The 20,923-nt window shown below is 42.6% G+C and overlaps 1 non-coding gene across 1 annotated transcript; it reads left to right on the top strand.

The window, feature by feature from the left end:
* The first annotated feature begins 4,269 nt into the window (after positions 1 to 4,269).
* LOC116284831 (U6 spliceosomal RNA) lies at positions 4,270 to 4,376 on the top strand. The gene has a single exon (XR_004194493.2). It is a non-coding gene; the product is annotated as a U6 spliceosomal RNA (small nuclear RNA).
* The last annotated feature ends 16,547 nt before the right edge of the window (positions 4,377 to 20,923 follow it).

The following is a 20,923-nucleotide window of genomic DNA, read 5'->3' as shown; positions in this document are numbered from 1 at the left end:
AAGACCCTAGTCCCATGGGGTCTTTGCAAGCCGTTTTTACCTTCAACTCAGCTATGCGTCTTTTTAAAAATATCAATCCAGCGATTTCAGTATATCCAATAAATACTATAATGACCTGTTTCACATGTCAGGCACTGGGCCGTGTACTGCTGGAGAGAAAATGGTAAAAATGCCATGCATTCCAACTCTTTTGAGTCCGTACTATGGGCACAAAATCATGCTCATACTCAGGGGAGGATCCAGTGATCCAATGAACATGTGGTTTCTACCCTTTCACACTCAACTATAATAAAAATAATCATGGTATGGTAGAATGAGAGCCATACTGGATGGCAGAGGTCTTGGGTTCAAATCTTACCTCTTCCACTTGAAGGCTATGCAGTACTGAGCAGGGTAGATTTTCAACCCCCGACTCCCTATCTATCAGTAAGGAAGTCATAATATCTGCTGGCAGTGAGGTAGGGTGCGGAATAAATGCTGGCAAGTTGTTTGTGGGGCCAACTGGCATCCTTCAAAGTCCAGTGACCCCCATTCCTGGGCTCTCTGATGTCTGCCTGTGATCCCCCAACAGATAAAGTACATTCTTTACTGAGCGTGTTTCCCCTAACAAACTAATAGCCCAGGTAATGCTCAGGCTGGCTTGTTTCAGCCCACCTTATCAGAGTCACAAACCTCCACTGCCCTTCACAGCCCTAAACCTCTTACCGCACCTGCAGCCAATCAGAGACTGGTGCACAAGCCACTCAGGCACCTTGTGACCCGACCTTATAAAAGACCCCAGTAACCAGCCCTCAGTGCTCACACAGACACCTCTCTGTTGTCTGTGACTGTGTACCCTAATAACCTACTTTCTAGTCTCATACTTTACCTTTGGTAAATTCTTTTACCAACCCGCGTGTCACTGGCTCACCGACCGGCCGCCCCGTTGTGCCCACAACATTGTTTATGTGCCTGCAACATAATAGATGCCGAGAAAAGATTTCCTTCCTTCCTTCCCTAAGGAGATTAGAGGCTAATAAATGAGAACAGGTTCTGCTGTGCTGACACACTGCAGACTGTCAGACAAGCTCAACTCGGGACGCAAGTCATGCCCAGGCTGCCTTTTGTGGTTTGTTGCCTACGGGGTAGGGAGAAACTGCCCAGACTGGCATCCTGGGGGCCTTGGCTGGTTTCCTTCCTGCCAGTCCTCTTCCAGGGTCTCCACCCGAGTCCACTTTGCCAGGAGTAAGTTTCAGGGCCTTCATCAGTCACACATGGTTAGAGCACAGAAGGAGCCGGGGGATGAGTTACCAATGACTCTCAGCCCAGAGAAGGAGGAGAGCCCAGGAGCCCCGGAGAGGTGCTTGGTCACAGCAGGGCAGGCTAACCAGGAGAAGCAAAGAGGACACACCGAAGTATTCACCTGTGAGTGGAAATACAGTACAGAGACATTTCAGACAATATGGTTTTCATCCTAAACGAAACTGGGGAGCCAGCACCAAGTGCTCACAATTAAAAAAAACAAAAAACAAAAAACCAGAAAACCACATCTGGGTGCTCGAATGCAGTAGCACTTCACTTTTCATTTGACCTTGCAACCCCGCCTAGGCTCCCAAAGACGTGAGTTTATTTGGGCCTCCCAACATCCCAGGAGTTAGCCTAACTAATTATCATTACCTAATTGTACAGAGGAAAAGACTGCAATTCAGGGAAGTTACACAACCAACCGAGATCACACCTAAGTGGCCAAGCTGTGGTTCTAAGCGAAGTTATCTGACTCTCAATCCAGATTTTTTTTTAATTCTTTTTTTGGGGGGAGATAATTAGGTTTTTAATGTTATTTTAATGGAGTACGAGGACTGAACCCAGAAATTCATGCATGCTGGGCATGCACTCTACCACTGAGCTATACCCTCCCCTCTAATCCAGACTTCTTACAGAAAACATAATGGCCTATCACTTCATGCAAGAGCATCCCCAAATTATTGTGGTGGTGGTTATCTGTTCTCCCCAATATCTGTTCTCTTTTTCTATGACTATAGAAGTTTTACTACACAGGTGACAACTCAGCTAAAACCTACATTCCCCAACTTACCTTGCAGCCATAATCATCTATGTAATTGGATGTCTGAGCCAACATGAGATAAAAGTTGAAGTGATATGTATACTCTTCTAGGCTAGCCCCTTAAAATGAAGATATGCCTTCTCCTTCTTCCTGATGATAGGGATGTAGAATGTGATGGTAGGAGCTGAGGAAGCCACTTTGAGGTGTAGCACCTCAGAACTACTCACCTGTAGTTTTATATAAGAGAGACACAAATTTAATCTATTGTATTTTGGGTCTCTTTGTTATAGCAGCCTAACATTTACTCTAACTAATGTGAGTATGTGTGTCTAATAATAGTAGTTGTGAGGAAAGAAGTCTGTGGGCTAAAAAAATTTTTTTTAAAGGACAGGAGTTAAAGCAGAGCATTCTGAAGGACATGTTACCAGTAGGTTTTGCCCGTTGCAAATCACCTGAATTATAGTCACTGGTTGAAACTCACCCTTAGGCACACAGAAGGTGCCTCCAAATTTTTGTTTTTAATTTTTAACTTTTTAAATTTTAAATTATTTGAGGGAGGTAACTAGGTTTGTTTATTTGTTTGTTTTTTAAATGGAGGTACTAGGGACTGAACCCAGGATCTCATGCACAAATTCTTATTGCATTGAAACTGAGCCAGTGATCATTCTTCCCCTCAAAATGATTTCAAATGGCATAATTCAAAGAGTACCAGAGTTAAGGTCAGAAAGTCTGAGGTCTCATTCTAGCTCTGCCTTTTCAGCCTTATACAAGTTGCTTAATCTCTCTGTGTTTGTTTCATCATCTGTAAGATGAAGATGGTTGTACCTGCCTCTTGAATCACTGTGAAGGTTGGCTTAGCACAATGCTTGGCACATAACACTTACTGCTGTCTCCTGCCCAGCCCTCTGCCTTGTCCCCCACAGAACAGCCTTATGACACGAGCATTAGACAGAGTGCCGGCCTCACTCCTGCTGCCTCTTGTCTCACCAGCCCACTGTGGAAAACATGCAGGGATGCATCAGCCCTTACCTTGGGGCCTGAATTTTGATTAGCACAGAGATAGTCCCGGAGTAATGCTGGCACAGTCCAGGAGTCTTTTTACAAACAGAGTTAATCAGTGAAACCTGGAGGGAGAGCCTCGTGGCATTTGGGAAACGTGACAGTGAGGGCCATCATGTGGCTGAAGTGCTGAAATCACAATCAGAGCCTCTGGGCTCATCAGCATGACCTTTGGGGTCAGAGGTGCCTGGGCAAGAATGTCTGGTTGGTTTGAGTTCAGGGTGGCTCCAGTCTCCACCAAGATACCTGGGAAAACCTCTCTGTTGGACAGCCCAGGGACTGACATCAACCTGAACTGCTGCTGGGTATCCGGAGAAGCTTTCTTAACAAACCCAGAACAATTAGACATTGTGCAAGCAGGTAGATCAACAGTCTGCCTCCAAATCCCACAGCAAGCGTGCTTGGATATCAGCTTACAGCCCCTGGGGAGAGGTGTTGTTCCCCTGGGATGTAAACGCCTCAACCCAACCTCCAGCTAAGTTCTCAGCCCTCACTTGTCCCCATGCAGCTATTCTCGATCAGTGGACCCAAACCTCATTTGTGCGTCTGCCCCTCTGGGGACCCGCTGGACTCCCAGAGGCTGAGCTCCGGTCCCCACTTGCCCTTTCGTCAGCAGGGGCCTGTCCATCTCCTCCTAATCTAGTATGGTCAAGTGCAGGTTTGCAAGCACAGCAGGCCGTCCTCCTCCCCATCTAGGCAGGATTGGGGCTCCAGGCTGGTAGGGTATGAATCAGACCAGCCCAGGCATAGCCCTCCCTACTCTGCTTGCATTTCCCAAAGCGTATATGCAAATTTTAAGTAGTTTGGGGATGAAATGTTTATTTTACAGTCATATGTTTATTTTAATTGGTATAGAAAAAAAATAACTAGCCCAATAAAATGGTGACTTCGTGGATATTATTACTTAGGACAATGCTAAATTTTTTAAGTGAGTAAATTTAATATAGAGCTAAAAACCATGTATAGTAACTGATGGTGCAGGTGACTTGACACCAAAGTTAGTCTGATGCTGGAAAAGTGCTCTTCACTAGGCCAATTCTCCAGTTGAAAAAGAGCAACAAGATTGTTCAATTAACCCAAATACTCTTTCCAGCTAACAAGTGCAGTCTCTTGCCCGGAGGATTATTTACCTCGGAAGCTGAATTAAGACAGTCGTAGTAGTAGTTGTGCTCTCTTTGGCAGCACATATACTAAAATTGAAATGACACAGAGAAGATTAGCACGGCCCCTGAGCAAGAATGACATGCGAATTTGTGAGGTGTTCCATATTTTTTTGAGGCTTAAAAATACTAACTACTATATATAAAATAGATATACAGGTTTCTTCTGTATAGCACAGAGAAGTATATTCAATATCTTGTAGTAACCTATAATGAAAAAGAATATGAAAATGAATATATGTATGTGTATACATAACTGAAACATTAAGCTGTGCACCAGAAATTGACACATTGTAACTGACTATGCTTCGATCAAAAATAATTTTAAAAAGATAGCAGTAGTTTAAGCAAACCAGATTTCCATTTTAGGGAGATGATTCTGAAACCATCTGAGTTGCCAGAAAAATACAAGACACCCAATTCAATTTGAATGTTAGATTAATTATTGCATGGGACATACTTATACTGAAAATTATTCATCGATGGTTGGAAATTCCAATTTAACTGGATGTCCGTCCTGTATTTTTATTTGATAAATCTGGCAATCCTATTCTGAAAGTTTGTTATTCTCAGCTTCCCTTGGTATCCTGCATGCCAATCCTGGCAAATCCACCTTGTAGTATGTTTCAACCCCTTTCCTCCTCGTTAGTTTAGGTCTTTATCACGTTCAGCTGATGTGGTCAGGATCTCCTGACTTGTTTTTCTGGCTGCAGATGTATTGCCTCTGATTCCTTCTGCTGCCAGAGTCATCGTCCTACAATGCAATTTAACCCCTGCAAAACAGCCTCTGCCATGTTGCCCCTTCTCCCACTAAAGTCCAAACTCCTTAGCATATCCAATCCAGCCCCCGTTTTTCTCCACCAGCCCAGCCACACTGGACTTGGCCTTTCCCTCCCTACAGTGTACCCTTTCATGTATCTTCAGATTTGCTTCTGCTAACCTCACAGCCTGGAAAAACCTGCTTTGGGCTTTCATCCTTAATCTCAGTGTCACCTCCTCAGTGAAACCTCTCCAGTGCCCCAGTTCTCCCTGCCGCTGGCAGAGGGCATCTGGAGGGCACTGGTCACATCTGTGATTTTCCACCTCAGATTTGCAGTGAAGCATCCCAGAGGAGGTTCCTGAGTGGGGTCCTCACTCAGGAGGTGTAGCAGGAGGGGTCTGGGGACCCTTGAGGCACCAGGAGCTTAGGAGAAGAAGAAAGGGACGAGTGGAAGGGTGTAAAGAAGTTTGGATGTGTGGGTGCTTCCTTCTCCTCTCCTATTTTGGTCACTATTTATTGAGCAACAGGAGCTCACTTGCCGCTGTGTGCACACAATCTCATTTAATCCTCCTGCCAGCCCTGCAGGCTCATCCTGCCGTTCTCAAATGAGGAATTGATGATAATAGAAGTTGCGTGATTTGGCCCAAATGCATAGCTCATCATAACTAAAAATAGCTAGACTTAGAACCCAAGTCTTCTTACTATAAGTCCGGTACTATTTACAGAACTCTGCAACGCACCGCCCTCCCCGACATGTCCCTTCCTCCCCTGATGCCCCCGCTATATCAGAACGAGTCTCTGAAAAACAAACCATTTTTTCTTTGTAGGCTGCAAGTTCATTATTCTGTAGATGACAGCTTCATTTGGCTTAGTATGTTGAATTGGCGATGATTAGGATTTCGCCATGAATGTTTCCAAGGGAAAAAAAAAAGGAAAAAAGAATGGATTCTTTAATTGCTACTGGGGCAAACAGTTGGCTAAACAGGCAGCTGATGCATTTTGCAAAAGGGAAAAGCAGGATGGAAGTCTAGGGTAGAACTGGAACCCTTTCTCTGACCCCTGGGCTATAGAACATTCCAGGCAGCATTTTCCTAGGAAGATATTTTTGCTTTCTGAGTCAGAAACTCAGAATGGTTTTTTTAGACCCCAAAAATATTGTTTAAATTTCACCACCACTTAGATTTCTCTTAGAAATTCAAAACACTCCCAAGTTTTGGGGTTTTTTTTCTTTTCCTGCCTTAAAAAATTATTTTGAGAATTGAGTTATAACATCTACTACAGTGTAGAATGCGCAAAGCATGCTATTAGACGGATCCGTACACATGAGACACCAGCCCTCAGATCAAGATGTAATACGTTTCCGTTGCCTGAAAGGGTCTCTCGTGCCCTTCCCAATCAAATATCACTGCCCAGGCACAACTATTACTCTGGTGTCTATCGACCTCAATTAGTTGTACGTATTCCTGAACGTCACAACACGTATCCTTTTATGTCTGGTTTCTGCTCTGGACAATGTTTTTGTTTGTTTTATTATTATTTTATTTTGATGTGGGTGGGGAGGTAATTAGGTTTAATTTATTTTTAGAGGCGGTATTGGGGATTGAACCCAAGACCTCGTGCATGCTAAGCATGTGCTCTACGGTGTGAGCTATACCCTCCCCTCAGGACGATGTTTTTGAAATTCGCCTATGTCATGTGTGTCTGTAGTTTGTTTCTTTTAATTGCTGAGTAACATTTTATTGTATGAATGATCCACAATTTATTGATCTGTCCTTTGGTATTTGGGTTGTTTCTAGTTTTGTACTGTTAAGGACAAAGCTAATGTGAACATTTTTGTACATGGTTTTTGATAGGTATATCCACTCATTTCTTTTGGGAACATCTCTAGATACGGGGTTGCTGGGTCGTGGAACTGACTCTCAAAGTTTTAAGGAAATGATATCAACTCCCCTATCATCTGAAGGAGATTGCCCTTCAGTGAACCTCTAAAGTAGATAAAGATGTATTTATTGATTTGAAAGTTTTTAGTGCTCCTTCCTCTCCTACTCCAAGTCCAGTCCAGATACCCAGTCAACCTGAGTCTGTTCACTGTTTTCCCATTATTATGGAAATTTATAAGGACACGCAAACCCAGAGAGAATCGTGCTGTGAATTCCCACATGCCCACACCCAGTTTCAACAGTGATCAATACCTTCCCAAGCCTGCCTCATCTATCTTCCTAATCGATTTTTTTTTCTGGAATATTTTAAAGAAAATTCTGGACCTAGCATAGTTTTAGTTCAAAGGGGCTTCTGCCTCTCCCGTCGCCACTTCTCAGCCCAATTTTGCGGTTTATAATCCTAGAATCTCCATGTGGGGAACTGCAGAAGTCAAGCAGTTTGAACCTATCAGAACGTGGATGCCCTGTGACATCCCTCTAAGTGATTGCTGAGATTGGCTTGTGATCTCCGCTACTGGAGGACACGCTCCTTCTTAAGAGAAAGCACAGCTGGAAGGCTAGTTGTTATAAAGGTGTTCTCTTTGTTGACGCCAAATCTGCTTTTTAAGAAATTTTAACTCAGACATAGCCCTGGGCTTTTAAGTAAACCCAGAGGAGGGGCAGGTAATTTATGGTTAGGCATATCGAAGTGTTTATACTTTTACTTTTTGTTTTTTCTCTCTTAGTTTTAATTGTGGTAAACACACACATACTATAAAATTTCCCCTCTTAACCATTTTTAAGTGTTCAGTTCAGAAGTGTTAACTATAGTCACGTTGTGCAGCAGATCTCTAGAACTTTTTCATCTTGCAAAACGGAAGCTCTATACCCATCAAATAACAACGCTCTTTTTCCGCTTCCCCCAGCCCCTGGCAACCACAATTCTACTTTCTGTTTCCATGAATTTGACTACTCTAGCTATCTCACATAAATGGAATCATACGTCGTTTGTCCTTTTGTGACTGGCTTATTCCTCTCAGCAAAATGTCCTTAAAGTTCACACATGTTGTAGCAGGTGAACAGGACCTCCTTCTTTCTTAAGGCTGAATATTATTCCAGTGTGTTTGGGTGGTGTGTGTACGTTTTCTTTATCCATTCGTTTGTCAGTGGACATCAGGGCTGCTTCCACCTCTTGGCTATTGTGAATAATGCTACAGTGAACGTGGGTGGCCAAATACTTCTCCGAGACCTTGCTTTAAATTCTTTTGGGTCCCCAGAAGTGGGATTGCTAGATCATATAGTAATTCCATTTTTAGTTTTTTGAGGAAACTCCATACTGTTTTGCCTAGTGGCTATACCATTTTACATTCCCACCAGCAGTGCAGAAGGGTTCCAATTTCTCCACATCCTTGTCAACACTTATTTTCTAGTTTTTGTTTTTGTTTTTTGTTTTTTATAGTGGCCATCCTAATGGGTATGAGGTGATGTCCCATTGTGGTTTTAACTTGCATTTCTCTAATGATTAGTGATGTTAAGTATCTTTTCATATGCATGGTGGCCATTTGTATGTGTCCTTTGAGAAATATCTATTTAGTTCCTTTGCCTATTTTTAAATTAGGTCATTTGGTTTTTTGTTGTTGAGGTATAGGAGTTCTGTATATATTCTGTATGTTAACTCCTTATCAGGTATATGATTTGCTATTTTTCCCTCCTTCCATAGATTGCCTTTCACTCTGTTGATTGTTTCCTTTAACGTGCTGAAGTTTTAGAGTTTAATGTAGGCCCACTTGTCTGTTTCCACTCTTGTTGCCTGTGCTTTTGGCATTATATCCAAGAAATCATTGCCAAATCCAGTGTCATGAAGATTTCCCCCTATGTTTTCTTCTAGGAGTTTTATAGTTTTAAGTCTTATGTTTGGGTCTTTAATCCATTTTGAGTTAATTTTTGTATATGGAGTAAGTTAAGGGTCTAACATCAATCATTTGCATGTGAATATCCAAACACCATTTGTTGAAGAGACTGTCCCTTCCCCATTGTGTGGTCTTGGCATCCTGTTGAAGATATTTGACCATAAATGGGCTCTCTGTTCTGTCCTGTTCCATTGGTCTGTGTGTCTGTCTTTATGCCAGTGGCTCATTGTAGCTTTGTAATATGTTTTGAAGCCATGAAGTGTAAGGCCTCCAACTTCATTCTTCCTTTTCAAGATTTTTTTGGCAATTTGGGGCCCTTGAAATTCCATATGAATTTGGGGATTTTTTTTTCCTATTTCTGAAATGCCATTGGGATTTTAAAAGGGATTGCATTGAATCTGTAGCTAGCTTTGTTAGCATGAACATTCTAACAATATTAAGTCTTCCAATGCATGAACACATAATGCCTTTCCATTTATTTGTGTCTGCTTTAGTTTCTTTCAGATGTTTTGTAGTTTTCATTGTATCAGTCTTTTACCTCCTTGGTTAGGCTTACTTCTAAGTATTTCATTCTTTTTGATACTATTGTAAATGGAATTATCATCAATTTCCTTCTTGAATTGTTCATTGTTAGCTGTAGAAATGCAACTGATTTGTGTATTGGTTTTGTGTCCTGCAACTTTGCTGCATTTGCTTATTAGTTCTAATAACAAATGTGTGGGATCTTCAGAGTTTTCTGCATATAAGTTCATGTCATCTGCAAACAAAGATCATTTTACTTCTTTCTTTCCAATTTGGTTGCCTTTTACTTCTTTTTCTTGCCTAGTTTCTCTGGCTAGAACTCCCAGTACTATGTTGAATACAAGCAGCAAGAGTGGGCAAACTTGCCTTGTTCCTGATCCTAGAGGGAAAGTTTTATGTTTTTCATTGTTGAGTATGATGTGCATTGTGGGCTTCATATAGTTTACACTTTTTTTTAATTTATTTTTTTGGGGGGGGGAGGTAATTAGGTTTATTTATTTATTTTAATGGAAGTATAGGGGATTGAACCCAGGACCTCGTGCATGCTAAGCAGGCACTCTACCACTTAGCTATTATTCTCCCCCTAGTTTACTTTTTTAGAATATAGGATTCCTGGACTAATTTTGAAATACAAATATAAAATTCAGGCAGACACTAGCAGGCATTTGAAATGATAGCTCAAGGTTACCAACTACCAACAGATCTGTATATGGATTCTTTAGATGTGATTTTGTGGAGACACACGGTACCCTACCTGTCTTGTGAGCTATGTTTCCTTGGACTTAGATTTCAAGGGCGATGATTGACAAAGCATATAACCTGTGTGACTATAAGTCATTTGCTTCACATGGCCCTTTAAAACCAACCCTGGCAGTTCACACATGAGAGTTCAATGGACTAGCTACTATAATAAATAGGGGACACTCCTCTTGGGTCTGTTGAGGAAGGATTTGAAAAGATAATAACCATCACTTTCCTTCTAGCCATTTAGGGACTTTAGAGATTCAGGGTCTCTCAGTTCAGAGGTCTTTTTCCTCTAGACTTGAATGAGAGGCAATAGGGAAAAAGGCAATTGGGGCTGAACAAAATATGCCCTGATGAGTCTTGAAACAACGTACCTCAAATTAAAAGATGTTCAGCAAGTAAGGAACCGTGTAATTGCAGCTACCAGAGACTGAGATATCACCTTGAGTAGACCAGGTTGTAGTTGGAAGCTGTGTCTTGGTTTTTTTAAGTGACAAGCTGACTTGGAATAAAACAAGGGAGAGAGGCTTCATTCATTTATTTACCAACTGCTTCCTAAGAGAGAATAAGGGTATGTAAGACATCTGAGTAGGCAGTATAGAATATTGAGAAGACATGCCCACACATCATGCTGATAGGAGGTAGAGATAAGCACCATGAAGGGATGAGGAGGGATGGCTACGGCAGTGCACGTTGTTCATGATTTAGGAATTCCTCCTCAGCATTTACAGCTTCCCCTCAGTAATAATCCCTGGGCAAATGGTCCCCTTCCTTAGCTCATCAACAGCTAGTATTACAGCCCCTAAAGTGCTTTCTTACCCGTCCCCTCACCACCCCCACTTCCTTCTTACGAACCCTAAGTTCTCATTCTGGTCCACCAGCCTTATGGTAATCACGACTTGGTACGTGAATGTGAGAGAGAAAGCACCAGGCAGGCAGACAGACAGACCCAAGACACAGAGCCAGAGAGAGAATTCATGAAGCCTTAAACACAGCTGCAGAATTAAAACAAAAATGTCAAGGGAACAGAGTGTTCCAGCTGACTTAACTTCCTGTTGATAAGTCTCTAGGGAGGAGGGGGTGAGGCCTGGAGTTCTAGAATTAGGGGAGCGGGAGTGCAGGGCGCCTGGCCCGAATGGGAGTGGGACGCCTTTGCAGGCATGGTCACTCGGAGTTGGGTTCCTATCTGCAAGGCTGTTGACACTCACTTCCTGAGCCTGGTCATAGTCAGAGAAGGCTTTTAGCTACTGATGTGCCCAACCTACAGAAAAACAGGATGTTAGCTTTCAGATCTGATTAGGCCATGAGATGCAAATTCTTTCCCCACCCCACCCCCACCCCACTCCCGACCACTGCCACCCACTCCATTCCCCCTTCCACAGCAGAGATGCACTCTCCTCCCTGTGTGACTCCCAGCAGGGGCTGCGTGCGTCCTTTGCTTCATTGCTGACTGGGTTGTGTGAGGCCAAATTGAGTGCTTAACTTGCTTCATGATGGTTTTAGATTTATGGTCATTTTGATTAGGAGTTCTTTGCCACATCCCCGGGTGACTAACGAGAATTATCATCAAATAAGGAAATAAGAATGGTTGAGTAACTTTGCCGTTTAGAAACCACAAGTGTGGTAGCATCCTGGAGTCCCCAGTCCTCAGCTTGGCCGCCTTGCCTATGGAGTCTTTATAGGTAAGTGGTTGTCCTGTCTCTTTCCTTACTCACTCTTACCCAATCTCTTTCTCTTTGTTGCCACTTAAAATCCCCACCATGTGCAATAAAGGAAGCAGAAACAGAAAATACAAGTCAGAAGCAACTGTTCTCAAGGTCAGTAATCTTCAAAATGCAAACATCATCTATTTTTACAGAGGCAAGTACCAAGCATAAAACATTCCCAGAACGACTCTAGGGTCAGTCGGCTCCCTGTAAGGAGGCCAGGATGGATTCCAAACTTAATGCTCACTTAAAGAGCTAACGTGTGCCATATGCAGTAGACCCTGCAAACCTGAGGACAGTCAAAGCTGGCCTCTGACAAACCTTCATGTCACTCTCCACCCCCTCCTCAGGCTCTGGGAGCCCTCAGCTCACATGATGTTCCAGGTGCCCAAGCCCCACCATCCCCATCTTCACCAAGCACACCTAGGCCAGCTTCTTCTACTTCCTGCCCCAGGCCTTCTTTGAACCCTCCGGCCTTGTCAGTCTAGCCTTCCTTAGGACTCAGAAGCATCCAGTCTTACACTGCTTCAGGACATTTAGCATTTAGTTTGTATTATGATTCAAATGTCCAAGGGTCTATTGTGTATTGCCTTCTCAGATAAATGACAGGCTTGTAAGATAGGGACCCTCTGTGGGCCTCACCGGGTTGATGGTACTGGGTACACCAAGATGAGAAAAATATGAAGAAGTCTCTAATACTGTCACTGGTCAGGAAGCAGAAAAGGTGGATGAAGGTGTATGAGTGTAGGAGATGTAATAATGACATACTCCAAAGCTGTAAACTCTTGGATAAAGCTTCGTCATCAGGAGTTGTGAGGCTGTACAACGGGATAAGAGCAAGTAAACTAGTCGATGAGTGGTAAGATTTAGGATAGAAGGTCAAATCCTTGACTACACCAGATAAAAACTCATAATTTCTGTGCATACAAATTTATGCATTTAAACCAGTGTAACTTAAAAACTGGTTTCCAAAGTGAAACACTATTCAAGATAGTGAAAATTTATTACGAATTGAGATATGAGGAACTCCACTCACACTTTTTTTTTCCCAGCATGTACAAGCAAAAAATGCAGAACTGAATCTGAATGTAGAACATTCTAGAACAGTCAGATAAAGTACAGGTGAGAAGAAATAAGACACAGATGAGTCTTTCCAACAGGGTGAGGCTGTAGCCAAGCAGAGAAATCTATTAAAAGTAGGTGAAAATCACAAGTGGATAGCTTAGAATGAGAGAGGAATGTGGAATCATGTCTGGAGGAAGCTGGATTTGCTGCCTGCCCCTGGTTACAATCATTTCTTCACGATAAAATGCCGCCACTGCTCCTATTACTTCTATGACAATAATGACCCAGCCTTTATCACACTCATTATTTGCTAGCATGATTTTAAGCATTTCACATGTATTAACTCATTTAATCGTTGCAACTCTACATGGTAAATTCTATTACTATCCCCATTTTACAGATAGAGAAACTGGGAGCAAAATTAAGTAACATGATCAAGGTCACAATTGGACCCAGGACATCTGGTTTCAGTGCTGATCTTTAAATCTCTATGCTATCCTCTTTGTTACAACTGTCTATGTACTACATTTGGAAGGGAGGGGCAATTAGGTTTATTTATTTATTTATTTGAATGAAGGTACTAGGGATTGAACCCAGGACCTCTTGTGTACTAGATTTTTAGATGGAGATTCGAGAACTGGGTTACAAAACAGACTATCTACCTCTTTTGCATATAGCCAGTGTCCATTCATTCATCCAACATGTATTTACTCACCAAATTTAAACCCAACATTGATCATGGAACTTTAACCAAGGTAGAATGGAATGTGCCCCCTTTAAAGTTTTGTGGATGGGTAAAGAAAGTAAACAAGCAATTGTAAAGTAATCTTTGCAATGGCGGGAATCGTGCATGCATCAGGTACACATAGGAAGCACATCTCTTCCAGGAGGTGGGATCTGGGGGAAGCGGGGTGGTGGTCAGGACCATCTTCCTGGAGGAAGCCTAATCTGAGAAACAAGAAATGAATGAGTTAACTTTGTGCCTTGTACAAAGGAAGGAATGTGTTCCAGGCAGAGAAGACAGCTCGTTCAGGGACCTGAAAGCAGTTCAGGACGGCTTGAGGGTGGAGTACTTGGTGTTCTCTGCTGAGACAAGGTGGAGAGGTAAGCATGGCCATGTCAGGAAAGAGTGTGAGCTACACCCTCTAAAGTAATCCTTAGAAAGATCACCACCTGTAGAGTGGGAAGTAGACGTGGGGAGATAGTGAATCAAGGTTGGAGACCAGGACAGCAATTAGGAGACATGGAGATCAACTAGAACACTGATTTCTTAATCCAGATGAAAAATGGCAATGACTGATTGGTGGGAGGTTGTGGGGAGAAATGTCAGGATATTTCAGAGCTAGAATTGCAGCACCCAGTTGGTAAAGATAAAGGAAGAATCAGGTTACTGGGATGAACAGATGGATGGGTAGGGAGACCACCACAAGAAGGAAAGAGAAACTAACAGGTGGGGACACAGGTTTTTAGTAGAACTTTGCAAACGTGTACTTTGTACAGAAAACTTTCCACACGATTCTTTGCCTGTTGTCCATCTAAAATACAAAGAGGATGAGTGGCGGGTTCCCACCTTGGGCACTATTCTTATAAACCGTTTCACTTTATTAGTGTAGAATCATTGGAGATAATTCATTTTGAGGCCATATGGGTAACCTCCAGCTTTAGACAAGTTCCTGCCCAATCCAAGATACTGATTCGTATCAGTAAATGCCTTCCTTTAGTGGCAAAACTGCAACATCACTTAACATTACTAACAATATCCTAAAAGAAATTGTGTTGTGAAATTACTTTATGAAAACACAGCTTTATTTCTGTAAATATCACCCCACTTTCTTTCTAGAAGACATCAGTTCTTCTTTTCAAGACTAGACCATGTACTGTCTGAAAGTTAGGTAGAAATTAAAACACTTCAAATTCTGACAGTGGTGGGAGGGTTACAGCTCAAGTGGTAGAGAACATGCTTAACATGCATAAGGTCCTGGGTTCAATTCCCCAGCACCTCCTCTAAAAATAAATAAATGAATAAACCTTATTACCTCCTCCCTCAAAAAAATTTAAAAACATTAAAAAAAAATTCTGACAGTGATGACTCTTTTTTTTTCCCACTCTGAATTTTTTTCTTCCCCAATGGATATTAGTTAGGTTTCCCAGTCTCTTTTCTGCTTCATATTTCCTCATTCCCACCCCCCTGCCCCAACTCTGTGTGTGTGTGTGTGTGTGTGTGTGTGTGTGTGTCTGCACTTCCATGCCAGACTTTCTCCACATCTCTGCTGGACAATTGTCCGAGGGACCGCTTCTTTCTTTGTACTGATATATGCATCTGATTTTATCTTCCTCTTGTTAAGTTTGCATATATCTGAATCAGTTGGATGCTTTCAGCTATAACAAAAGATCATGCCCATGTGGCTTAAATCATAAAGAAATTTATTACTTCACATAAGAATACCAGGGATAGTCCCTCAAGAGTTGGTCAATTCTGTGCCTCAACAGAACCATTAGGTCAGCAAAGCCATTGGGGTCCTCTTTCAATAAATATTTATTGAATGGCTATTTGTGTCTGGCCTTGATTTAGGTACATGGGATATACACTGACAAAAAAAGAAACAAAAACCTCTGTCCTTATGTCTTTATGGAGTTTACATACTGAATTTTCCTAGCTTTGTCTCGCGGTAGCACAATAGTTGCTGTAGTTCCAGGCATCACATCAGGTAGCACAACAGGGCATCTCTTCCTATCTGTTTCTTTATCAGAAAGGATAAAGATTTCTCATTTTATCTCATTGGCCAAAATTTCCTCACTTATTTCTCTCTAAACCAATTTTTGGCAAGAGGATGGTATTTCTGTAATTGGCTTAGACTATTTAAGATTTACCTTTTTACTGAAGCTTAAAAAAGTACTGACACCAGGCCCCACTCCCTGTTCATTTGCAGGGGTGGGCGTAGGGGAGGCTCAGGCATAGCTAATTTTTGTAAAGCTTTCAGGCCCATTCTAATTTACATCTAGTGTTGAGGTTGGTGTTCAGATGCTCTGCATGAGATACTTTAGGGTTGAGAAGGTTTGGGTTTCCTTGTAGATGTGTATAATTTCATTCCTCAACTTGGGCTATGCCTCAGAAGGAGAAGGGTGCAATCTCTTGTGGCCTCCAGACCATCCCCTTTGTTTTTTTTGTCAACACTGTTCTTTGGCATTGGTGATTAGACCAGAATCCTAGCTGGGCTTCCGCCAGCCTCATCCCAGGAAATCCCTAGTTGGCTCTTCTCAGCCGCAGACTCCCAGCCCCTTTCTCAGTGTACCTGGGCTGACCAGTCTCCATCAGTATGTCCACCTTCCTTCAGTCCAGTTTGGTTTGGTTCTTGTGTTTTCCTCCTTTTTAAATTTTTCTAAGTTTTTTTTTATTATCACAAATAGTTTATTCATTTCCATTGATTTTTAGGTTTCTGATAACCTTTTTTATTTTACCTCTTTATTGTGGTATGGTTCCTGTATAGTAAGCTATACATATTTCAGGTGTACACTTTGATGACTTTTGATAGATGTATAATGTTTTCTTCCTTTTAAAAAAAATTCTTTTGTGAAATCTCTCTTCTAAAACTTTAAAAATACATATATTTGCTGCAACCACTAAACCATCACAAAGATATTTATACAAAGAAAGATTTGAATAATCTTCCCCTTCCTGTCTCCATCCTCTATCGTTCCAGAAGACTAGCTCTCTGCCCGCTGTCTCTCTGTCATCAATGTTAACAGGCCCTGGCCCATCCTGCGGGTCTCTGGTGTTGGGGTGGAGTGGGGAGGAACAGACAACAAAGGGACTGGGTTGGGAGTCAGTCTGGAATCAAAGAAAAAGGGACGGCTCAATACTTAACCGCCACCACCTTTTTTTCCTAACTTCTTAGTTTGAGATAATTTTATTTTTTATTTTATTTTTTTTAACATTTTTATTGATTTATAATCATTTTACAATGTTGTGTCAAATTCCAGTGTTCAGCACAATTTTTCAGTCATTCATGGACATATACACACTCAGTTTGAGATAATTTTAAACTTTGAGGAAATTGTAAGATTAGTACAAAAAACTCCCATACATCCTTCACCCAGGATTCCTTACAGTTTTGCCAATTCTAATAATTTCTCTTTTTTCAGCTTTACTGAGATGTAAGTGACAAATAACATACTAAGATGCTTAAAGTATACGCAGTGATGATTTGGTATGTGTATATAGACTAATTCCTTTAATATACTTTGTAGTCAGAGGAGCCAACCCAGAAGCACACTTTCAACCCAGTAGTCACGTGGCTCTAGTCTTCTGTAACCTGGAACCCTTCCTCAGCCTTTCCTGGCCTTCTCGACGTTGGCACTTTGGGAGATCACAGACCAGTCACTTCGAGGAATGTTCCTATTTGACTTGTCCAGTGTTTCCTCATGATTAGATTCAGGTTGTACACCTTGGACCAGAATACCATGGAAGTGTTGTTGTGTTCTTCTTACCCATCAGGTAGCATGTGATGTCAATTTGTCCCAGCACTGGTGGTGTTTATTTTGATCACTTGGTTACTATGGTATCTGCTAGGCTTATTCTCTGTAAATTAGTGAGTAACCTCTGTAATTAGTGAGTAACCTATAGGGAGATACTTTGAAATTGTGTAAAATTCCATTCCTCATCCCATTTTTACCCACTAGATTTAGCACCCAATGATGTTTCTTAACTAAAAGTATTATAATTGTCCTATGGCAATTTTCTTCTAACTTTTTTTTTTCACATTTGTTAGCATCGTGCTGTAAGGAAGAGCTTTCTCTTCTCCCACTAACTTGTTTACTTTTTTGTTTATGTAAGTGTGAACTCATGAACTCCTGTTTTACTTAAGGGTTATAATGCCTTGCTATGATTATGTATTTTGATCCTCTTATTATCCCAATATTTTCCCAGGAGGAAGCCTCTGCAATCTGGCTTCTGTAGGTTTTGTTGTTGTAACATCACCCTGCTATTTATTGAGCACTTTCATATTTTCTAGCCTAACAAGATGTTCCACATTTATCTTATTCTTTACATGCCCCAACCCTGTAATCAGCCTTTCTTCTCCAAGGACCCTTGGTTCCTTTAGTGGAGAATGGTATTTAGAAACCAAGATCTGGGCTCTGTGTGCACTGATTACTACTGAGGTATCATCTCCCCCAGGCCCTCTCAGTAGCTCAAACTAAGAAATATATGTATGTATGTACACACGCTTATCTCTACATCTATCTGCCTACAGGCTGAGAACTATGAGTTCACACCAATGCCTCCCATTCCACCCAGCAGCACAGGATTCATCCTAGTCCCTCCACTCCCATCCCTCTGCATATTTGTATCTCCCTTCCCCATCAGTGAGAATCTTGGCTTCCTTTGGCCTCTTTGGTTTCAACCTATTTGTTCAATTTCCCTATGTAACCAATCTCCTGATCCCCATCAAAATCAAAAGGGCCAGTCAAAAGCCTTCCTCATGAAGTCGCCAACCCCCGCTGGCTGCTCTTTCCACACTTCAGCATCCTCCTTGTGGCCCACTTGTTGCCCTGCTACCTCCCTTCTCAGTTTGCCTTTCACATGCTACCCTGTTCCTCTGGGAAACCCTCTCCTGATGTTCCTTGAACACATAAAAGCACTCAAGCCTTGTTGTTTTAGTTTCACTATATTTAACTCTGTTCCTCACTGACAGTCACTTGTAACAGAGTGACTTGTTACATTTTATTTTTGCCAAGATTCCCAGGATTTAGGGCTGAAGTATATATACTGCAAGGTTAGTATCTATAGCCATGAAACAATATTTGCTTCTTGCTTTTGATTTTTAATATGGACAACTAGCAGCACAGTGTGGCCACTTACTACGTGCTGATTGGTTGGAGCGCTTTGCAATTCTGCTTAGAAACTAATTAAGTTACTGCTTACCTTGTATCCTTCCATGATCTTTTCTTCCCCCTGGGCCTTTTCTACCATTGGAGACACATCTATGGAAAAAGCCTCTGCCTTTGATTTAAAGGCAAAGATCCTATTAATTTGCTTCATTTAGTCATTCATCCAGTCATTCATTCACCAAATATTTATTGAAGGCCTGCTATGTGCCTAGGGCTGCCCATGGTAAGATGGGCTCCCCTGCTCAAGCTGTCACTCTGAAGTTTCTTGTTCTTCATTCTGCACTGGCCTCTATGTACTGCTTGGCCGATTCAGACTACCAGGGTGTGTGAAGAGGGGAGAGTACAGGAAGTAGGTCCTTGTGAGCCAACCAGTCCCCTAGAGGGGAGGGGAACCACCCCCTCAGAGCCACTTTCCCTTCCTCTTGGGCTGTCAGCTTCTCCTGGCACACAAGCAAGTCACAATCTCAGACAGCCCCACAAAAACAGGGTGTTTACCAGCTGGGGTATTTCCATTCTGGCTTCTGGGGATCTTCAGGAGGGGCAGGAGGGGAAGGAAAGAGAGCACAGGCCCCACACCTACTCATGGCTGCTGGAACTGAGTTCTTGTCCTCTGCCCCTCTCTCCCCATTTCCCGCTCCTTCCTCCCACGAAGGTCTCTGCTTAGGGGTCCAAGACCTCAGGAGGAGCACCCCACCCTGCATGTTCTGAGACCCGGAAGCATGGCAGAGGCCAGCTTGTTTGCACTGTGGGTCATGGGTTCTCACGGGGACATGAAGGCCTGAGCAGGGCGTGGGCCACAGCTGCAAGTCACCTTGAGTGACTGTGATGCTATCTAGGCCTAACGGTTTCCTTCGGGCAGACACTTCCGCCCTCCTGTTTATGAAGGCAGAAACCTGTGCCGGGGCAGCCCCATTCTGAGCAGAAAGGAGGACTAGGTGGAGGCAGAAAGGAAAAGGCCTCGTGAGTCAGAACTAGCAGATATGAAGAGACCACGCTCCCATCACCAACTCAGTCCTGCACCTTTAAAAAGAAGAAAGGGGGAAAAAAATCACAAGCACAAGTATACACTGCAAGGTACCAGGAAACTTCCTTTCTTGCTGTCAGTTCTGCCCTAGTGCCTTCACCTCTGCGGCATTCCTGGGAGTGGAGGCCCCATTCACTGGGCCCTAGAATGCCTGGCAATAAAAGAAATACTGGGTTCCAATTCATCTGAGCTTGGACATGAGGCTAAGAGTTATAAAGACAGCTTCTCTTTTTCAGAGTGCCTACTAAAGTATATAGGTGAGGCAAATGAGGGTCAGGGAGATTAAGTGACTTGTCCAAGAAACACAGCTGGAAAGCAGCAGAGCTAGAATTCAACTTGCAAGCTGTTTCTGAAATTAAGGATTTTGTCTCTATCTTCAATTGAGTTAAATGAACTAGAAAACCCCTTGTCATTAGGGTTGTTAGTGTTTTAGAAAGTCAGGCCTTAGAGGATTCTACAGGAAAGAGGCCATGTTCAAAGGCCCAAAGCAGCAATCTATGTACCTGACAGTGCAAGGGTGGTGTCTCCATGAGGAGCAGAATCAGGGCAGTTTTTTGTTGTGTGAGCAGACTCTCAGCTTGTTTCCTTTACTTGTTTGCCCATATATCTCATTTCATAGAGCTCCCCATCACCTGGCCCACTGTCCCTTTCCCAGGGTGAATCAGGTCAGGTTTGGGGGAGGGCTGGGGGTGCAAGAACCCTGCAGAAAGTCATAGGGGCATGCCTGCCAGCCAGTCCCCTTCACACTCACAGGAGTCTGAAGGCATTTCTCCTCTTCCTCTCTGGGTGGGGTAGGGGGAATCCTGGAGGGGCACCTAGGGTTGGTGGTCAGTGTATAAACTTGTAGCAGAGAAAGAAGCTGCTCCAGATTTCGGTTCCCCTGTCCTTCCCAAGCAACTTTGGTTTGGTGTTTTTTTTTTTTTTTTTTTTTTTTTTTTTTTTTTTTTTTATCCTCTTTGCTGCCCAGAGGGCTGGGATGGCCCTTGGGGAGGGTTGCTAAACTGGGCCTATGGGAATCGGATGTTCACGATCTTGCCCTTTACTCTGTTTCTTACAGTACACTTAGGAATAGCAAAAAGGCTCTTTAGCAAGAAGCTTGTGGGAGCTGAAATTCTGCAAAA

The sequence above is a fragment of the Vicugna pacos genome, chromosome 21, assembly GCF_048564905.1.
Source record: "Vicugna pacos chromosome 21, VicPac4, whole genome shotgun sequence".
Classification (NCBI taxonomy): Eukaryota; Metazoa; Chordata; class Mammalia; order Artiodactyla; family Camelidae; genus Vicugna; species Vicugna pacos.
Note: the sequence above shows the minus strand (reverse complement) of the source record. Positions and strands in the feature narration are given on the sequence as shown.